Below are 22,825 nucleotides of genomic sequence, written 5' to 3' on the forward strand. Positions count from 1 at the left end.
GTGTGATAAACCCGGGACACACTCAGCATGTGGGGACTCTGTGTGCTGCTCATCCTGTGTGATAAACCCAGGACACACTCAGCATGTGGGGACTCTGTGTGCTGCTCATCCTGTGTGATAAACCCAGGACACACTCAGCATGTGGGGGCTCTGTGTGCTGCTCATCCTGTGTGATAAACCCAGGACACACTCAGCATGTGGGGGCTCTGTGTGCTGCTCATCCTGTGTGATAAACCCGGGACACACTCAGCATGTGGGGACTCTGTGTGCTGCTCATCCTGTGTGATAAACCCAGGACACACTCAGCATGTGGGGACTCTGTGCTCATCCTGTGTGATAAACCCAGGACACACTCAGCATGTGGGGACTCTGTGTGCTGCTCATCCTGTGTGATAAACCCGGGACACACTCAGCATGTGGGGACTCTGTGTGCTGCTCATCCTGTGTGATAAACCCAGGACACACTCAGCATGTGGGGACTCTATGTGCTGCTCATCCTGTGTGATAAACCCGGGACACACTCAGCATGTGGGGACTCTGTGTGCTGCTCATCCTGTGTGATAAACCCGGGACACACTCAGCATGTGGGGACTCTGTGTGCTGCTCATCCTGTGTGATAAACCCAGGACACACTCAGCATGTGGGGACTCTGTGTGCTGCTCATCCTGTGTGATAAACCCAGGACACACTCAGCATGTGGGGACTCTGTGTGCTGCTCATCCTGTGTGATAAACCCAGGACACACTCAGCATGTGGGGACTCTGTGCTCATCCTGTGTGATAAACCCAGGACACACTCAGCATGTGGGGACTCTGTGTGCTGCTCATCCTGTGTGATAAACTCAGGACACACTCAGCATGTGGGGTCTCTGTGTGCTGCTCATCCTGTGTGATAAACCCGGGACACACTCAGCATGTGGGGACTCTGTGCTCATCCTGTGTGATAAACCCGGGACACACTCAGCATGTGGGGACTCTGTGCTCATCCTGTGTGATAAACCCGGGACACACTCAGCATGTGGGGACTCTGTGCTCATCCTGTGTGATAAACCCAGGACACACTCAGCATGTGGGGACTCTGTGCTCATCCTGTGTGATAAACCCAGGACACACTCAGCATGTGGGGACTCTGTGTGCTGCTCATCCTGTGTGATAAACCCAGGACACACTCAGCATGTGGGGACTCTGTGTGCTGCTCACCCTGTGTGATAAACCCAGGACACACTCAGCATGTGGGGACTCTGTGCTTATCCTGTGTGATAAACCCAGGACACACTCAGCATGTGGGGACTCAGTGTGCTGCTCATCCTGTGTGATAAACTCAGGACACACTCAGCATGTGGGGACTCTGTGTGCTGCTCATCCTGTGTGATAAACCCGGGACACACTCAGCATGTGGGGACTCTGTGCTCATCCTGTGTGATAAACACAGGACACACTCAGCATGTGGGGACTCTGTGTGCTGCTCATCCTGTGTGATAAACCCAGGACACACTCAGCATGTAGGGACTCTGTGCTCATCCTGTGTGATAAACCCAGGACACACTCAGCATGTGGGGACTCTGTGTGCTGCTCATCCTGTGTGATAAACCCGGGACACACTCAGCATGTGGGGACTCTGTGTGCTGCTCATCCTGTGTGATAAACCCAGGACACACTCAGCATGTGGGGACTCTGTGTGCTGCTCATCCTGTGTGATAAACCCAGGACACACTCAGCATGTGGGGGCTCTGTGTGCTGCTCATCCTGTGTGATAAACCCAGGACACACTCAGCATGTGGGGGCTCTGTGTGCTGCTCATCCTGTGTGATAAACCCGGGACACACTCAGCATGTGGGGACTCTGTGTGCTGCTCATCCTGTGTGATAAACCCAGGACACACTCAGCATGTGGGGACTATGTGCTCATCCTGTGTGATAAACCCAGGACACACTCAGCATGTGGGGACTCTGTGTGCTGCTCATCCTGTGTGATAAACCCGGGACACACTCAGCATGTGGGGACTCTGTGTGCTGCTCATCCTGTGTGATAAACCCAGGACACACTCAGCATGTGGGGACTCTATGTGCTGCTCATCCTGTGTGATAAACCCGGGACACACTCAGCATGTGGGGACTCTGTGTGCTGCTCATCCTGTGTGATAAACCCGGGACACACTCAGCATGTGGGGACTCTGTGTGCTGCTCATCCTGTGTGATAAACCCGGGATGCACTCAGCATGTGGGGACTCTGTGCTTATCCTGTGTGATAAACCCAGGACACACTCAGCATGTGGGGACTCTGTGTGCTGCTCATCCTGTGTGATAAACCCAGGACACACTCAGCATGTGGGGACTCTGTGCTCATCCTGTGTGATAAACACAGGACACACTCAGCATGTAGGGACTCTGTGTGCTGCTCATCCTGTGTGATAAACCCAGGACACACTCAGCATGTGGGGACTCTGTGCTCATCCTGTGTGATAAACCCAGGACACACTCAGCATGTGGGGACTCTGTGTCAGTCTCTGTGGCGCAATCGGCTAGCGCGTTCGGCTGTTAACCGAAAGGTTGGTGGTTCGAGCCCACCCAGGGACGGAGGGCTTTTCTCTAGCTCGATGTCTTCTGAATTTCCGTCGTGATTATTATAGTATCTTCCAGGATGCTGGTGCACTGGTCGGGACCCAGCCGGACAGCAGGGACCTCATATTGATACCAAAACCTCAATGCTAACTTCTGAAGGCCCAAAGCACGAGGGTCATTATGTGCCTGGCCTATGAAAGCTGTATTTAAAAATCGCCAAATGGCGGCCAATGATAAAGAACGGACACAAGTATGCACCGCTGCACACTGCTCGGGAATTTGCTCACACACATGTGAAGCACTCGCACATATACTCGCAATATACTATGCATGAACTTACTGTTCAGAACTTTCAGAAGAATATCTGCAATGGACACACATATGGGATACTCTCACGTTCGCATACATGTATGAAATATTCCATTTCTGTTTGAGTATATTGTGTGTTTTGAACCTGGTACTATAGTTTTTTAATGACTACAAAGCTTGTCTGCTTAGGAAGGGATCATAATTAGCAGCTGTTTTGGGCTTTTGTTGTGTTCAGTGCAATCATGTTCTGTGATATTCTCTTGTAATAATTAGACTACATATATCAAGTTGAATGATTTAAAGAAAACAAGCATCAAGTTTAATTAAAAACATTTTATGGATGAGTGATTTACATCATTACTCAGAGAAAGCTCTACCGCAACAGTTGACTCATGTTTTGTCTGCTGACTCTTGTGAGTGTTTATTTTCCAAAAGCAGCTGGATTAAACCACTCAACTAAGAGCAGAAGGTTAAAAAGATTCTGGTCTGATCCAAAAATACAAGCAGCTAATAAAAACAATACTAAAAATCATTCCTAAAAGTCCTTGGTACTTTCATGCATCATGCTGTATAATAATAATAATAATAATAATAATAATAATAACCCAAAAGCTGATATTGGACAGTCATAATATTAAGCATAACATTAAGGGGAAAAGTTTTTTTATTGAGCATTTGCCTTTCATACTAATAAGTATGAGAGGCAAATGCTCACTGAACAAAGATGGAGGAATGGCCGGTCTCTCCCTCTCAGTGGACATCTGCTGTACATTTGACATTCTGCGCATTTCATGGGTTTGTTTAATGTTGCATGTTCCTGAGTGCACTTGTTAGGAGTCTCAGATTAAGGATTCTTGGTGAAGGGAGAGCAGTTGTTAGGAATCTCAGATTAAGGCTTCTTGGTGAAGGGAGAGCAGTTGTTAGGAGTCTCAGATTAAGGCTTCTTGGTGAAGGGAGAGCAGTTGTTAGGAGTCTCAGATTAAGGCTTCTTGGTGAAGGGAGAGCAGTTGTTAGGAGTCTCAGATTAAGGCTTCTTGGTGAAGGGAGAGCAGTTGTTAGGAGTCTCAGATTAAGGCTTCTTGGTGAAGGGAGAGCAGTTGTTAGGAGTCTCAGATTAAGGCTTCTTGGTGAAGGGAGAGCAGTTGTTAGGAGTCTCAGATTAAGGCTTCTTGGTGAAGGGAGAGCAGTTGTTAGGAGTCTCAGATTAAGGCTTCACAGTGAAGGGAAAGCAGTTGTTAGGAGTCTCAGATTAAGGCTTCTTGGTGAAGGGAGAGCAGTTGTTAGGAGTCTCAGATTAAAGCTTCTTGGTGAAGGGAGAGCAGTTGTTAGGAGTCTCAGATTAAGGCTTCTTGGTGAAGGGAGAGCAGTTGTTAGGAGTCTCAGATTAAGAATTCTTGGTGAAGGGAGAGCAGTTGTTAGGAGTCTCAGATTAAGAATTCTTGGTGAAGGGAGAGCAGTTGTTAGGAGTCTCAGATTAAGGCTTCTTGGTGAAGGGAGAGCAGTTGTTAGGAATCTCAGATTAAGGCTTCTTGGTGAAGGGAGAGCAGTTGTTAGGAGTCTCAGATTAAGGCTTCTTGGTGAAGGGAGAGCAGTTGTTAGGAGTCTCAGATTAAGGCTTCACAGTAAAGGGAGGGCTGGTTCACCACCGGGCCAGTGACACAGGTCACTTTCAGGAAGCTGTGCGAGAGCGGTTCCTGTGGGAGGGAGACTCAGTTTTATGTATTTGTTTATTTGTGCGGCGTCTTTTTTCAGAGATGCTGTCACCAAGTGGAAACACAAAAACGACAAACGGCCAAAAAAACCTGTTTGATTGTTTCCTTCCCCTCCCGGGCAGCCAACGGAAGGCTCAGGAGCCTTTAGAAATATCTGGAAGCGGCTGAACTTTCAGTCATCCCTATCAACAGCCCTGACTCGGCACGGCGGTACCCGTGGAAAGCAGGGGAACGAGCGTTCCCTCCCTGTTAAGGTATGCGTTCGCGTGCTCAGTGGGCCGGCCCTTAACACGAGGCAGGGTTGGGTCATTACACTGAGGGAAGAGCTTTTGACTCCGGGCCAGGGGAGCAGCGCAGCTGAGTCATCCATTGGACACCTCCACGTCCTCGGGACGGGGTTTCAGGGGAACCGGGCTGGGAGACGCGGGAGAGGCGGTCAGAATCCGAGAGAGAAAGAGAGGGAGGGAAGGAGGGAGAGAGATAGAGAGAGGGGGGGGGGGAGGGAGAGAGAGAGAGAGAAAAAGAGAGGGAGTGAGAGAGAGAGAGAGAGAGAGAGAGAGGGAGAGTGTGAGAGAGAGAGGGAGAGTGTGAGAGAGAGAGGGGCAGGGAGAGAGGGGGAGAGAGAGAGTTGTCTATTGTTTCATTGTGAATTGGTTTGGCAATATTGCTGCTATAGTCATGCTATAAAGCATTATAGAATTGAATTGAAATTGAATTGAGAGAGAGAAAGAGAGAGAGAGAGAGAGAGAGGGGCGGGGAGGGGGGAGAGAGAGAGTTGTTTATTGTTTCATTGTGAATTGGTTTGGCAATATTGTAGCTATAGTCATGCTATAAAGCATTATAGAATTGAATTGAAATTGAATTGAGAGAGAGAGAGAGGGAGAGAGAGTAAAAGAGAGTGAGATGGTGGATGAACAGACTGCAGCACACGCAGTGGGGGAAGCTCAGCCCATCGGTCTGATTCATGGTAAAGGAAACAAAGCTGACCCCCACGCTTGCCTCACCACTTCAGAGCCCTGTATGGCAGAAGAACGCACCCTTTAACCTATCGCCAGAGAGACCACATGACCTCGGCCTGCTGCCAGTTCTCATTTCTGGAGATTATTCTGTCGTTGTTATGACAGACTCCCCGATCCCTCCCCTGTGAATCACCCAGCACCCATTTGCCTTTCACTGCTTGGAATTCACTGGCGCGTTATATTGTGCCTTGTGTCGGAATGCTGGCCAAGTATTGCACCAAGCCAGAAAAAACCAGTCCTGAGTTATTTTCCACAAGCACGGTTTTTAAGAGGCTCGGTAGTTAATATGTATTAAATGATCAACTTCCCCCTAATGTCCTCTGACATAGTTCTCACCTACATTTTTTCCATTCAGTGTTTTGGCACGAATTCAATGTGTATAATTTATACAAGATTTATACATTTGTACAAGAATTTACTGATCAGTGCTTGATGTTTGTATTTCTGAGTTTAATCAAATTCACATTTACCTTATCCCATATACGTACAGAAATTGCATCTTAAATACCATGTCTTGGTCAAGAGATAAAGTAATTATAATTTAACAAAAAGAGAGAACTATTTTCTGCACAGTAAGAGGCTGTTTTTTTTCCAGTTCTCTCCCACAAACACAAATCCTTGTGGAAAGAAAAGCCTCTACAGCTGTAGGACGACAGAAGCATCAGTTTAATTTCATAGAATTTCAGCCCGGGAATGGACCAGTGGCCTACAGTAATTGCATGTACTGTAGTTTATAAAAGAAGAGCACTTCCATAGCTGTCCTCTTATAGGTTATTACAGGCGTGGGCTGCTAAGACAATGGCTTCCCCAGAGTACAGAACAGCACAAACCTCTGTAATGCAGGCAGTGTTTGCATGAAGACCAGTTCACTTTACAGCACAAACCTCTGTAATACAGGCAGCGTTTGCATGAAGACCAGTTCACTTTACAGCACAAACCTCTGTAATACAGGCAGTGTTTGCATGAAGACCAGTTCACTTTACAGCACAAAGCTCTGTAATACAGGCAGTGTTTGCATGAAGACCAGTTCACTTTACAGCACAAACCTCGGTAATACAGGCAGTGTTTGCATAAAGACCAGTTCACTTTACAGCACAAACCTCTGTAATACAGGCAGTGTTTGCATAAAGACCAGTTCACTTTACAGCACAAACCTCGGTAATACAGGCAGTGTTTGCATAAAGACCAGTTCACTTTACAGCACAAACCTCTGTAATACAGGCAGTGTTTGCATAAAGACCAGTTCACTTTACAGATTAAACCCTGGTGTGTTATCCTAAATGAGGAGCTGTTCAGTGGGTGTCCCACCCCTCCCCCGACCCAAAAGAAAACACCCCTACTACACTACACCCACCCCCTTCCCCCTCCCCCCTCATGATTTTCTATGGGTGAGTTAACTTAATTCCTCATTACAGATCTCTTAATTCAGGGAACAAATTTCGGCACGGTCGCCGCAAATGAGCCTTCTTTCTTTCTCGCGCTCGCTCTCTTTCTGTTTTGTGTGGGTGCCGCCTGACGCCGCCGTGAACCCCCCTAAAGTGGTGGTTTTTCGAGGGGGATTACGAGCGCTCTTCGGCGTCGCCATAATGACAGGGGAGGGAGAAAAAGGGGCCTATTATTTCCTCTGGGCTGCCTCTCATTCCTTCGCTCGTCCGCTCAAGTCAAGCGCATTTCATGCATTCCTTCGCTTTCAGCCTGCTCCCTCAGCCGTCTTTTCCAGGGCCGCGCTCGATTCGGATCAGTACGCGCTCGGGACCTGGATCCTGTTATTTTAGACAATTCCCTTCCCTCCTCCTTCCTTGTCCCCCCAGCTCTCCTAAAAATTTACGTGTCCTTTAGTTTGGGGGTAACTGGGGACCCACCCAGATCCCACCAGATCGCCCTGCTGCCAGCGAACCCTTTTCTGTTCTCCCCAAATGGCTCTAAGCCCCCACAGTGAGCACGCTAATGCGCTCCACCAGTCTCAGCACGGACACTCAGCCTTTGAAGCCCAAATTAATTGGGCCCTGGCCCTTTTAACTGATAGGCAGGCCGGAGTCACATGACCCTCCAGCAGACACTGGTAACGGAGCATCAGCGACGGGCGTTAAACTCCAACAGATCAACCTCAGAAAAAAATCTGCTTCCACTTTCCATTTAACAATTAGAATTTTATAATTTCAGGTTTTGAACCAACTTTATTCATTGTCATGGAACTCTGACAGTACACAGAGCTTGGATAAAAATCTTTATAATGTGAGTTTAAAATTCTAAATGAAAAAACATGGAGGCAAGGTTTTTCCATGGCTGCCATGACAGGTAACTTTTACATATTATGCTCATTGAATTTGCCATGCGTGAACATGGCCTGTCCCTTGGACTACAATGCTGTTAAAACAAGGTTACTAATTTATTTATTTTTGTCACATTTTGGATCAAAGAGATATTTAATCATCATATAAGTAGTAGTATAGACAAAAGGTTATGTAACAAACACAGTTTGAACTTTTCCATCATTTACTCAACAAAAACAAAAACTTCATCATCAACTTCAATATTTAATATCCAATTTATCCCGCAATAGTTTTAACCAAACTTTTAATGTACACAATTACTCTCACACATTGCCTAGGAGAAATTCAAGAACACCCTGTCTTACAGAATTGTTATCATACCCTTTCATCCCAATAACCTTTCAGCTGTAATTGTAAATGCAATTACGTATTCTTCTCCAGAATATTCTGGTACAGTGTGGAAGATATGGTTCCTTGTAGCTCAACAGATACTGAAGTAGTGGGGTCCATCCATGCTAATATTCCCCACTGAAGTGCCACATGATGGAGGTATGATGATGGCTTTGGGCTGCTTTGAATCTGTAAGGAAGTGTGATTCAGAATTACTCCTTGGCAACTGGAGAGACTAATCATCACTCACAGGAAATGTTTGTTTATGGATATTACTATTAAATGAGGTTTTAGCAGTTACTGAACTTTAGCTGAAAAGCTGTGTATGTGAAGAACAAAAGCAGTTCCTGTACAGTATTCCTGTGCCTGGTCAGCAGTAAGGACTAGTGTTGATTGAATTCAGTCCTGCGGCTTTCCAACTGGGAACAGCTGACTTGTTGTTGTGGATGTAAAAGCGAGCGGCTGAACTCTAGAAGGGTCTTTATTTCCCCAGAGATGCAAGACGGGAAATGGAGGCGAACAGAGATCCTTCAGTTAAGAGTTTTCAGCACTGGGGAACAGATATACACATGGAGGATTTATCACTGGGGGACAGAGATACACATGCAGGTTTTAGCACTGGGGAACAGAGATACACATGGAGGATTTAGCACTGGGGGACAGAGATACACATGGAGGATTTAGCACTGGGGCAGAGAGATACACATGGAGGATTTAGCACTGGGGAACAGAGATACACGTGGAGGATTTAGCACTGGGGCAGAGAGATACACATGGAGGATTTAGCACTGGGGCAGAGAGATACACATGGAGGATTTAGCACTGGGGCAGAGAGATACACATGGAGGATTTAGCACTGGGGAACAGAGATACACATGGAGGATTTAGCACTGGGGCAGAGAGATACACATGGAGGATTTAGCACTGGGGGACAGAGATACACATGGAGGATTTAGCACTGGGGAACAGAGATACACGTGGAGGATTTAGCACTGGGGGACAGAGATACACATGGAGGATTTAGCACTGGGGAACAGAGATACACATGGAGGATTTAGCACTGGGGGACAGAGATACACATGGAGGATTTAGCACTGGGGGACAGAGATACACATGGAGGATTTAGCACTGGGGGACAGAGATACACATGGAGGATTTAGCACTGGGGAACAGAGATACACATGGAGGATTTAGCACTGGGGGACAGAGATACACGTGGAGGATTTAGCACTGGGGGACAGAGATACACATGGAGGATTTAGCACTGGGGAACAGAGATACACGTGGAGGATTTAGCACTGGGGGACAGAGATACACATGGAGGATTTAGCACTGGGGAACAGAGATACACATGGAGGATTTAGCACTGGGGGACAGAGATACACATGGAGGATTTAGCACTGGGGGACAGAGATACACATGGAGGATTTAGCACTGGGGGACAGAGATACACATGGAGGATTTAGCACTGGGGAACAGAGATACACATGGAGGATTTAGCACTGGGGGACAGAGATACACGTGGAGGAGTTAGCACTGGGGGACAGAGATACACATGGAGGATTTAGCACTGGGGGACAGAGATACACCTGGAGGATTTAACACTGGGGGACAGAGATACACGTGGAGGATTTAGCACTGGGGGACAGAGATACACATGGAGGATTTAGCACTGGGGGACAGAGATACACATGGAGGATTTAGCACTGGGGGACAGAGATACACATGGAGGATTTAGCACTGGGGGACAGAGATACGCATGGAGGATTTAGCACTGGGGGACAGAGATACAAGTGGAGGATTTAGCACTGGGGCAGAGAGATACACATGGAGGATTTAGCACTGGGGAACAGAGATACACATGGAGGATTTAGCACTGGGGGACAGAGATACACATGGAGGAGTTAGCACTGGGGGACAGAGATACACATGGAGGATTTAGCACTGGGGGACAGAGATACACATGGAGGATTTAGCACTGGGGGACAGAGATACACATGGAGGATTTAGCACTGGGGGACAGAGATACACATGGAGGATTTAGCACTGGGGGACAGAGATACACATGGAGGATTTAGCACTGGGGGACAGAGATACACATGGATCATTTATCATTGTGGGACAGAGATGCACAACAGTCATCCACCTCGGCACTCTTATAGCTTGAATCCCGATCGCACTACCATTCTGTGGGCTTATATCAAATCATAGTAAAGCTCAGTGTAGAGTTCACAGCTTGGCACTGTTCTAACTGATGCAGATTATGGCGGTTTAAAACCATGAGACTGCGATCTTAAGGAAAAGGGTTTGGATCATGTTAGGCCACCGCCAGAGAGTACACAGCACAAAGGCCTGAGGCCTGAGGTCTGTCCGCCAGCCTTTAGGAAATCACTCCGAGGGACATTATTCACGTCATGAATGGCTGGTTCTTTCCTACGTGGCCTCGAGAGGATAAATCATCACACAGTGGACCTAAGGAGTGTCTAATTAACAATTAACAGCCTGTTGCAATTCTGAGGTTGCGCTTGTGGCTGGAACAAAAGCCAGTGTACTCAGGGGGTCTGGCGGGCGCGAGTTTGAGAAGCGCCGTTCTCGGGAAACGGACCTGCCGCCGGCAGACCACTGTGGTGCCGACCTGTGAAACACTGGCGGGCCGACGGAGATCTGGATTTGGCTCAGAGACGGCTCCTCATATGCGCAGAGCAAAGCGTTCAACGTTAAATCAACTCCTATAAGAGTACGCTGATTTTGAAAGAGCAAACTATCTCTTTTCATAAACTCTCTTTGTTAAAATGATATAAACGCCATTAAACCAATATAAACTCGGTTAAACCAATATAATCTCTGTTTAAGTTGACATGTCGCTTAAGATTTTACTGAGTAGCTCAGTAAAAGTACACAGTAGTACACAGTAATCACAGTAATTTGTAAATACGTTTCTATTGGAGAGACAGTCTTTAGTCTTGACACAGTGATGAAAGCATACTGATGTGTGTTGTGTGTGTGTGTGTTTGTATAGGGGTGTGTGTGCCTGTGTGGTGGGGGTGCATGTGTAGGGGTGTGTTGTGTATGTGTGTGTGTATGTGTGCGTGGGGGGGGTTATGTTTGTGTGTGTGTAGGGGTATGAGGGGAGAGGGCTTGGACATATCATGTTTGGTCAGAAATATTGCAGTCTGTTCTAGGCTTGCTGTCTAACAGGCTGGCTTTCTGGAGTCTGAAGGGGAGGTCAATCACCATGTGATTGGAGACCACCCATCGGGTTGCAAAAACACCCCTGATCTCTGGGGGGCTACCTCCAAATGTGCAGAGGAAACCTCAAATCCATCAAAGCGCAGAGAGACTTTCATCCTTAGTCTGAAGAGATACATTTTAATCTTTTGTGGAATGTGCTTCTCACTGAGTCTCGATCCCATGACCCATATCGTTGGCAGTCTGAAGACCCCCTAAGCCTCACCTCCCCACGTCTCCTCGGTATGGTTCTCTAAATGTCAGCCATTAAAGGGGCAGAGGAAGGTGGAAAGAACCATACAAAAAAAAAACTTTGCTCTACTGTGTTTTGGTCCTATATGGACCTTGCTATATGGTCAGACGAAGAACTCCAGCAGTCACAATGTATATGCAGTTGTTTTGATGAAAAAAGTGCGAATTCATGTGAAATGTATTTGAGGATTTATTGTGCTGTTTTAACAGCCGGGTCACATAAATCGTATGTGTTCATAAAGTGGGTCATGAGTTTGGAAGGTTCTGGAACCCCGGGCCTGGCTGACTGCATCTGTTATGACACACAGCTGACTGGGACTACAGCCCCGTGCCCCCCCCCCCCCCCTCCCCGCTGGAACGGGTCCATCCGGCACCGTGGGAGCAGAAGGCGCATGCTCCATGGCTCGCCCCCCCCAATCCCAAAAAACCCCACCGTGGACTTTTCCCCCTCCGCCACCCATGATGGGACATCCGCCAGAGTCCGCAGAGGTCGCCCAACAAAAACTATCGCCCGTCGCCACAGCAAGGAGCGCTAACAAACGGGCGGGGCCAGACCCGTGCACGGGGCGAGACGTTCGTGGACAGAACGTTTCCGGGGGGTAGGTGGGGGCTGAAATTAAAAAAGAGGAACCTGCTTTCAGGAACTAATGCGACTGTGCTCTACAGCGCCCATATGTTTTCACGCTTGTTCCCCCAGGAAGGGCTTTCCGTTGTTGCCACAGCGAGCCCCACACCCTTGCTTGCTTTGACTCAGCCGTGTCGAACGGGAGCGCGTTTGCCTGTCAGCGCCCGGATTAGCCAAGTGATGGACTGCGTGGTTTTGCCGTCGTACCACAGTGCCGCCACATAGCTGGGGTCTCCTGCTATTGTTACAGAGAGGGCTGATGCAAGATGACAGTGCTAGGCTGTTCCCATAGCTTTCTGCAATGACACTTCAGAATTTGGTGACAATAAGACGTGACGGGGCAGCTAGTCTCATTGCACAACTAATTCAGTTTTGGGAGACAAGCAAACAGCCCTGATCGCTGGGGAACAAAGGGGGAATCAACAGCAGATGGACAGATAAATGTGTGTGTAGCTGGTAACATTGGAGTCAGTGTTGAGCTGACATAACAATGAGGCAGCCTGCTCAGTTTTGTTTCACACGTGTGATGAGGCAAGTGTGTAGCTATGCGCCATAAATCCTGTGTAGCACTATAATCATGACACAGCACTGCTCATAACCAGCCACGACAGCTTATTACAGCACCACCTTCACAAGGGTAGCGCAATGTCACTGTGAAAGTGTATGGGGCAAATTTTACTAATCAGATTTCAAACGAACTCTTCCAGAGCAATCGTGGTATACATTGTGTCAGCGACAGTGTCTATCGCAAGCTGTGATACCATCAGCAACCTTAAGTTAGGAACACGTTAAAAAAGAGAAAAGGATACAAAAGAAAAGAAAAGAAATGTAACTCCTGAACATGCTGGACCAGCTCCTCGTTTCCTGCCTGCCTGCCTTGTCTTAAAACGTACTTTAAGACGCAGCAGACTGGAGGTTTTAATCTTTTACTTTGAAATGGTGGTGGATGGATATGCACCCCCACCCCCCCAAAAGTCTTTGACCTATTCTCCCTTTGGCCTTTGGTCTGCAGGCCGCATGCAGGATCCCTGCTCTCCTGTTCCCCTCCCCAGCTCAGATTTTTTAGGCTAATGTAGACTTCAGCCCCGGTGCTGTGTGATCTTCCAGCAGGGGGTGCCACCTAGCTCTGGCTGAGCTGGGCCAGGTTCTGTGATACTCAAAGCTCCCCTCTGTCAGGACTTTGGCCCATCATGGCCAGCATCATAGGCACTTTCAAACTGCAGGCCAGGGACATCCAAACTTTAGGCCAGGGACCCCCAAACTGCAGGCCAGGGACATCCAAACTTTAGGCCAGGGACCCCCAAACTTTAGGCTAGGGATCCCCAAACTGTAGGCAAGGGACCCCCAAACTGCAGGCCAGGGACATTCAAACGTTAGGCCAGGGACCCCCAAATTGTAGGCAAAGTTGCCTTTGGTGTGACACACAAAAAAGTAAATCATCTGGAAAACATATGTGAATGGGGAGAAAAGATGATTTAAATGTTCAGTAAACCCAACTTGGCTCATTCAAAATATGATTTATATATATACTTTATGTTCTGTCTCAACCCAGTCTTAACCCTTATGTGGTATTCGTGTTTTTGTTATTCACCCAATGTTCGTGGGTCTGGTGGACCCACGACATTATTGGGTTTTTAAAACCATACAGCCATAACAATTTATGTAAAAATACTTAACAGATGTTGGCCTTATCTCAATTACAAGCAATATAGACAGCATATATGGTTAATATTTGCCATTTACCTCTGCTAGATTACACAACCAATAGCCCCTCTGGGGACAAATAAAGTTCTACTTGACTTGACTTGATTTATCAATAAAAGTGCTATTCGTTTTTAGTGCTAAAATGCGATTTTTGTGAAAGAAAAATCAATTATCAATGCATGGGTTGAATAAATCATGTTTATCATGAGCAAATATAAATGAAACAAGGTTTTTATCACCATTGGTGTTTAATGTTTGAACTGAACAAATTGGAAAGACAAATTTTACATACGGTATTTAATGGAAATGATAAATGATCCCCATTGAACACAAATTCATGCCAGTCTACACACCACATGAAGGACAGAGTTTTACTGTGTGTGGGTGTCAGGAGGTCTGCCTGAGTTTCCGTTGTGTTCCTGTTTCTATATTTATTGTTTTTTTTTATTTCATTTTTTTTTTATCCGTTTATTTTTATTTTATTTTTGCGTGCTTGCTTTTTGTGTGTGTGTGCGAGTGCATGGGGTGTGCTTTGGTTTTCTTTTTCCTTTAGGTTCCTGGTTCCCGCCCACGCTCCGCCCCAGTCCTGCCTGTTCACCTCATCATTCAATCAAGCCTCGGCAGCCATCTCCACCTGCTACTCATCTTCCACTCGGTTTCTGTTGCTATATATTTCTGTTAGCCCATTAGCCTGTGCCAGATCATGCCTCTGTTTTCTCTCAGTTGCCGTTCAAGCTTTTTGCCCTGTATCTCCGTATCTCCTGGTTTTGATTCCTTGCCTGTTTGTTGACTACGTCTCTAGCCTGCCTGCTCTGTTGCTTAGCTTCCGGTTTTTTGACTCTTGCCTGTGCCCTCGACCTGATTTTTCTGCTCCGTTTCTGTACCTTTGCCTTATTGGATTTGGATTCACGGATTTTTCGACCTGTGCCTGTTTAGCGACCACAAGACTGTTGTTCTTCCTGAAACCCTGTTTGGTATTAATAAATCGCCACTTTCTCACTGGATCTTTTGTCTGCGTTTGAGTCCTACCCCGGATCCTGACAGTGGGTTGCAAATGTATTTCTTGGACTTGATGCATGTGTACTGTCACTCACTCATTCACTTACTCACTCACTCACATATAGTTTCAGCAGGCCAAGGTAGCAGAGTGAGACACACACACGTGCAACAACATCAATAACATTTACTTCAGGTACTGGAGTTGGTGGTTCTGTGGGTCGGGAGGGTGGGGCACCAGCATCCTCCTCCTGAAACCTCCTCACGATGGCTGCAGAAGCCGGGGCCCTTGGGATATGTTGTCTCCTCTGGACTTGAGGTCTTACCAATGCTTTGCCCGGCTCCTGGAGAAGGAGACGTCTCCTCTAGAGCTTCCCTCTGTTCCAATCTGGGTTGGCCCTGGGGCTGACTGCTGAAGGGCTGGTCCTGGGGCTGGCTGATGGTCAATCTCATCCTCTCCTTCGAACTCACTATCACACTCCGAATTGACAGAGACATGATCCTCATATTCTGAAAAATCTTCATCTTCCAAAGTGGAAGACGGTCCTTCCACACTAGCTTCTCTCTCTTCTAAAATGATTCCCAAGACTCTGAGCAGATATTCTTTTTGCTGTACTGATCGATTGTGGTAAGGAGCCAAACATGCAAATCTATTTATTTATTGTGTCCCTCCCCCAATTTGCAGTTGGGGTTGAGTGTGAGAAAATATTAAATGTTTAGAATGTTTTGAAATAACATTGTGCAGATCCCGCAAGACATTGTGTAGTTTCACACACTACAGAGGGTAGAGTGTGCGGGAAAAGCGGGAGCAGACAGGTTCTTGGAGCTGTGTTGATACCTTGTGTGTTTGTGTGTGTGTGTTTGTGTGTGTGTTGTCCACAGAGAAACTGGGAAGTGATTTCTGATTTTGAAAAGAAAAGAAATAAGAATTCTTATGAACTGTGAGTGTGTGTGTGTGTGTGGGGATGGGGGTGTATTGGTGGAGGAGGGGTGGGTGTGGGGGGTGGTGATGGGATTTGGCTTGGTAAAATGCCTATAAAATTGTGGAGAGGGTCATGTTCAATCTATGAAACATGCTGCAAATCTAAAGGACAAACCACACACACACACTCACACACACATACAACAGGCCCAGGTAGGAGGAAGACAGAGTGATGGTAGACAGCAAACCTTTTTGTTTCATTTTTACCATGCTGTAATACACCAGTCATACAGTACAGTCATACAGTCATAGAGTGCACAGTCATATACTCATACTCTAGTCTGAAGGCATGTCCACAACTTTGGCAATGCTAGGCCATGCTGTACTGAAGCACATGATATAGCCAGAAATCCCCGCCTCTGCTCTGAGCGTGCCTGGTGGTTTTACAGACATTTAAAGGCGTCATTTACATCAGAACCTCTTCAGTGGTCATTAAAAAAGGAGAATAAGTGGAAAAGTGTCTGAATTCCACAGGAAAGGGTCACAGCTGGCCTCATCTCGATTCTCTTCTTTTTTCATTTGTGCTGTCGTTTCTGGATTACTCACAGGAAACGCGTTCACGGGTCAGCCACTGGCCAGCTGCTTCTAAGTAAAAAAGATGAATAAACTCACAGTCCAGTCAATGGACAATGATGTGATGTGATGGAATTTTATCGTGGCTGTACAGAGGAGTGCTTTTCACAGGAAGAGATGACCTGAAAAGTATTATCCTCTGTCAGGTCAGAAAGTTACCCCCAGTCTGGAACTGGAACTGGAACCTAGATTAAGTAATTAAATAAATAAATGAACAAAACTTAATGATGAAGATTCATACTGCGATGGAAGAAAGGTTTTTTTTTTAAACTTCTGAGCTGCCTGAGCTTCCAGTCATTGAAAACAATTCATATGAGCGTGAACGAGTCCAAATGAACCACTGGCGTGAACTTCTCTCTCATTAAGTGCCAGGTCTCCAGCGAATTAATTAAAAACAGGGCGGGTTAATCCTCTTTTCCCATTGCAGGAGCTGGAGTGAAGGCAGACAGGGATCTGCTCGCCCCCCCTACACAAAGCCAGCGCCCTCCACAGGTCCCGGGACTCCAGACAAAGAGACGTCTGGCTCCGCCAGCTGCAAACAATAGATGCAGGAGCGACAGCAGGGAAGGAGAAGCAATGGCAGGCCTCTCTCCCCATCGAGTTCAAGCAGAGTTAACGCTTATAGCCATATAATTTAAAACATGAGTCCAGCTATATGCTTGAAGATCTGTATGGAGCAAAGGCAAATTTATTGTGGCTTTGATTTTTGAAAGTTGTTTGATACCTTCAGAACAACTGCATTTTCCTCACACAAACTCAGATGGTTTATTGCCAACTTGACCAAGACTCGGATGTAGACAAACAGGAGAGCTTGATGAGAGCTCATCGGGCTGCTCAGGCTTTCTTTGTGGTCTGAAGGAGACCCCATGAGTCAAAATGCATCTTTCCAGAATGCTGCTTGAACTTCTATTCTGCATATCAAACACAGCTTCACCGTCTCACCCAATACTGTCCTTCCACCTCTTTTTTGGGGTTCATGGTGTTGTGCCATTGGCTGAGCGTACTTGGGGGTTTTATGTTTTTGGTAGACTCTATGGTCACTCATAGTCACTACAATATGATAACCACAGCAGACCCAGACAGGCATTGTGGAAGTTCAGGCTCTCAGGTATGCCCTCAGAAGTGCATACTCATAGCTTCCAGCATACTGTCCTCACACAGCTCTCAGGTACGCCCTCAGAAGTGCATACTCATAGCCTCCAGCATACTGTCCTCACACAGCTCTCAGGTACACCCTCAGAAGTGCATACTCATAGCCTCCAGCATGCTGTCCTCACACAGCTCTCAGGAATGCCCTCAGAAGTGCATACTCATAGCCTCCAGCATACTGTCCTCACACAGCTCTCAGGTATGCCCTCAGAAGTGCATACTCATAGCCTCCAGCATACTGTCCTCACACAGCTCTCAGGTACACCCTCAGAAGTGCATACTCATAGCCTCCAGCATACTGTCCTCACACAGCTCTCAGGTACACCCTCAGAAGTGCATACTCATAAAAAGTGTACTCTCCTGTCCTGGGAGAAAACTGATTTATACTGGAGGTGATAGATGAAACTTTACTAGCAGATCCTAGCACCCAATGGACATTAAAGGTTTCCTGGCAGTATTTAAAGAGTGGTGGTATCAGCCTGGATTTCCAAGCAAATAAGGGTAACATATATTCACCCTGCGGCTGATTACACAGCTTCTCACATCCCAGCTGGTGTACTCTGGTTGCCCTACATTGCAACTAATATTAAAAATAGTTGCAGTTGAAGTTCAGCACTGAGGGGTTACAAATGAAAGAAAGCACTTTGGAAAAGCTCAAGCATGTGTAGTACCTGTGCATGTCACAAGGGGGCAGTAAGGCCAGCAGAATTGGGGGGTAATGAGCTGTGACTTCTGCAGGTAATTTTGTGTAGTCAGGTTACATTATATTATCTGGTTTTATACTTCTATGTGTGAAATAGGCTACTGACAGAAATAAATAGTAAAAACAACCGCAGGACTACTTTATCCTTAAAACCACTGATTTCATTACCTTTATTTCTCATGTGTTTTATCCTTTTTGTCTGTTTTTTTCTTGAGTGGAGCACTTCCCGAAGTAGTCATCCGAAACTGGCCCTGGATGCGCCTTTTCCAGGTTCAAATGCGGTAGGATCCCAGGGTCTCCTGGGTGTGGTAACACCCAATATAAACAAGGGTGTCAGTGACCATCAGACCAGAGGCGCGACCACGCCCGAGGGAGGGTGGCTGACACCCCCCTCCCCCATCTGAAGACCGGCGTGTCCAAAAGAAACACCGGCGTGTTGAGAAAAGCAGAGGTTAGAGGCAGGGCTGTGGAGTATCAGATGGTCAGATAGCAGCCATTTTGGCTCGTTTCCGGCAAACGTAATAAGCGCTTGAGAGAAAAGGAGGCGATGATAGCATCCCATCAATCTCCGCCTGGGACCGGAGGCGGCTGAGAAAGTATCCCTGAATCTGAGGCCATGTTCTGCATGTTCTAGCTGAATCTGTGGCCCTGTTCTGCATACTCTAGCTGAATCGGTGGCCATGTTCTGCATGTTCTAGCTGTTCTCGTCAAAGTACCTACTCAGTCCCAGATTTCCACGGCCTGCATGTGAATAATAAGAGAATCTAGCACCTTCTCTATGAGTTTACATGAAATGCCACCCAACATTTTCTGCGAATCTGTACGGCCATCTTGGTTCAGCTGATTCATCCATAATGGTGCCCTCAAGAGATAACTGTGCCCCACACTCCAGTGCTGCAGCTCTGCGAATTCTATAGGCCATAGAAAGTTCTACCAGAAAAACGTCTGCGTTCCCACTCTTAAGCAGGACAGAAAGGCATGGATTTATTCTCTTTTCCTCGACTGAAGCTTTGTTTCTGAGGTAAGACTGTGCTAATACTCCAGTAGTCTTCCAAACCTTGCTCAGAATGTGAGTTTACCTCTGAATAGCAAGGCCCAGTCAAAGCCAGACAGCAGCTGTCGGATATCAGACCCCAACCCCACAGGAATACCTCAGAGGGTGCAGGAGTAAGTGGAGAAAGGCACGGGTGAGATTTTGTAAATCCCCATGGCAACTACGCACTGATGAAACCCAGAGACAGGTTTTTTTTTCCTACCAAAATGCCATGCTTGATCACATACCAAAGAGAGTACTACGAGAAATTTCCAGGGATCTGAAAACCTTCAGGAAACAGCACGTACTGCGGTATGTACTGCCAGTAGGGAGCCCAGGCACAGTTAGTGGATGTTAGCCCTACACAACAAACACAGAACTGAACCTTAATTAGAATCAGACATCAGCTGGGTGAGCATCTCACGGACGTTTTGAGGTAGATTCGAATATATTAACTCAGTCATGCAGGAACAGATACTGACGCATGCACTCTCTCTCTCTCACACACACACACACACGCACACATATACAGTACACACACATACACACAAACACACAAAGATACACACACATACAGACACACACCACACACAAATCACACACACACATGCATATACACACAGACACACACATGCATGCACACACACATACACACACACACACATAAAGCACACAAATATGCATACACATAAGCAAGAACACAAACTTAGACAAAGACACACACACACACACACACACTGGCACAAAGACAATCACATACTCATAAGCATACACACATACACAAAGCTGAAGAACACACACTGAAAGGTACGCAACTCATACTTGAATTTTTAAAATTTGCATGATAGCAATTCCGAGAGAAGTTCAATAACAAAATAAATGAATAAAACATGTTTTATTAATACATTTCTTGCTCTGGAGAAATGTACTAATCACAGACTACTATAGGAATATGTAGATTGTTAACAACAGGATTTCAGGATTCAGAGATAAGTAGAGCCTCAGAAATGAGTCCGAGCCAAATGGATTGCTGAGCTTTGCTTTGTGAAAAATAAAAGGAGAAAATGGCAGAGAAAAACAAGCTGAGATCAGCACTTTGTGGCACCCCGTAACAGCTACCCCAGTAAGTTTACAACAAAAGCATTCCTTCCTTGCCCTAAAGTCAATCATATCAACAAGTTTCATACAAATCCAGACACCGTGTACGTTGTTTAGTCAGACAGTTTGACATACACCTAGAGGGGAAATAACCTCCACATGACCTACTGGTCCCAGATGTAGAGAAAGAACGCTATCGCCACCTACTGGAGCTTCTAAGCACTTACCTCCGAAGTTCTGCGAGCTGCAACGGAACATTCCTGAAATTTGGATGCCTGTCGTGCAAACAATCATAAGCCTATATAATGAAAACTCCGATATCTCAGAGAATTAAAAATAAAATAAACATCCTCCGGTAAGACTGCTCAGTGTCCGTGCTCTTCAGTGGGCGGGGAACAGAGCCGTTAAAATCTAATTTCCGCCGGCTTAGACACTGTCGGAACACTCAATTTCCTATTAAGAAATTTAATATCAATAAAGGAATAATTTAAAAAGTAAAGTAACCTATTTCTCAAAATATTTACAGAGTATTATCTCTATCTCAGACAGCTAATTTTTTTAATACACATTATTTCAGTTTTAGTGAATATTTTCATTTTCTTTTAGTGACAGTTTTTATGAGTGATAAAGTATATGTTAGTTATGTTATGATGGTTTTGATGTCTTACTGCCTTTACAGTTGTAGGTATACCTCATCCAATGGTTTGTGGTTTAGAGAAAGAAAATACACTTCAGGTAATCCAAAGCATTTTACACAATGTCATCATGCCTCCTCAGTCTGTACATGTATATGTTACCTGCTTATTCTGCAAAAAAAGAATGTTATTATGTTTTCAGGTGGAATTATTTCCTATGGTATGCAACCTGATAGCACTGCCTTAAAGGGAAGAATTACCCGCAAATTATAAAAACCAAAATGTGCATTCAGAATCACAAACAAACACTATAAAAACAATCTTTTCATGTGTATAGATTATGGAAACATCACTTAAAAAACCACTTTGGCATTACTAGAAGTATATTTTCTTGCTTAGGATCGCAAATTCCCAAATGCTCCTACAACATCCATTGTTCATCACAAAGGTATAACAAATTCTGTAATCAAAATATCCTTCATTGTACATAAAAACCGCCTCGGCTGATTTAAAACCTGAAACTCCCAGGTGAACCTTTTCCAAAGATCAAATTTAATTTAATTGTTTTTAAGGACAGATCAGGCAAAGTGTATTGATATGGTAAACACATTATATTCAAGGGTTTGCAGTTTTTAATTGTTACTTGAGCAAAGTATTATTTATAACGCACCTGTATTGCTCAGATCTTTTTATTATAACATACTGATATGCAGTGCCGTTATACTGTTGCATAAATTCAGCATAAGGACCTAAGGACTCAAACCTGCAGCCTCTGCATTACATGGCCTGTCCTCTAACCATATCACTACACTGCCAGCCCAAAGCCCCAGGGATTACTGAGTAGGGAGGATTTTAGTCAGTATTTCCCATGACTCATTGCACAACAGTGCCCCCCTCTGGTTGAGCAGCACACAGTCTGTGCAGAAGTGCAGCCCTGTGCAGCTCAATGGGCGTGTCACAGAGACACACTGGCAGCACGCCATTCACCAGAGAATGTGTTCTGTCTGAGCTATCCACAGCTAATGACAGAGAGTGTCTGTGTGATAAGACTGCAACACTCATTTGTATATTTCAATTTAGGAGATAATACAAACGATGGATCAAAACATGCTTAAAAGTATTAGCATAACATTATGGAAAACATCTTAAGCAAAATACCACAGAGGAAGAATAACTGCAGAGGGGAGATCACACAGTGAAGTGTTCAGAGTAATAATACCACAGAGAAAGAATAACTGCAGAGGGGGGGTCACACAGTGAAGTGTTCAGAGTAATAATACCGCAGAGGAAGAATAAAAGCAATGGGGAGGTTACACAGTGAAGTGTTCAGAGTAATAATACCACAGAGGAAGAATAACTGCAGAGGGGAGGTCCCACAGCGAAGTGTTCAGAGTTAATACCACAGAGAAAGAATAACTGCAGAAGGGAGGTTACACAGTGAAGTGTTCAGAGTAATAATACCACAGAGGAAGAATAACTGCAGAGGGGAAGTCCCACAGTGAAGTGTTCAGAGTAATAATACCACAGAAGAAGACTAACTGCAGAGAGGAGATCACAATATGAAGTGGTCAGAGTAATAATACC

At 45.8% G+C, this 22,825-nt stretch overlaps 1 non-coding gene across 1 annotated transcript; it reads left to right on the forward strand.

Annotated features, from left to right (window-relative positions):
* Positions 1-2,501: 2,501 nt before the first annotated feature.
* trnan-guu lies at positions 2,502-2,575 on the forward strand. The gene has a single exon. It is a non-coding gene; the product is annotated as a tRNA-Asn (tRNA).
* The last annotated feature ends 20,250 nt before the right edge of the window (positions 2,576-22,825 follow it).

Source organism: Anguilla anguilla, chromosome 15 (assembly GCF_013347855.1).
Source record: "Anguilla anguilla isolate fAngAng1 chromosome 15, fAngAng1.pri, whole genome shotgun sequence".
Lineage (NCBI taxonomy): Eukaryota > Metazoa > Chordata > Actinopteri > Anguilliformes > Anguillidae > Anguilla > Anguilla anguilla.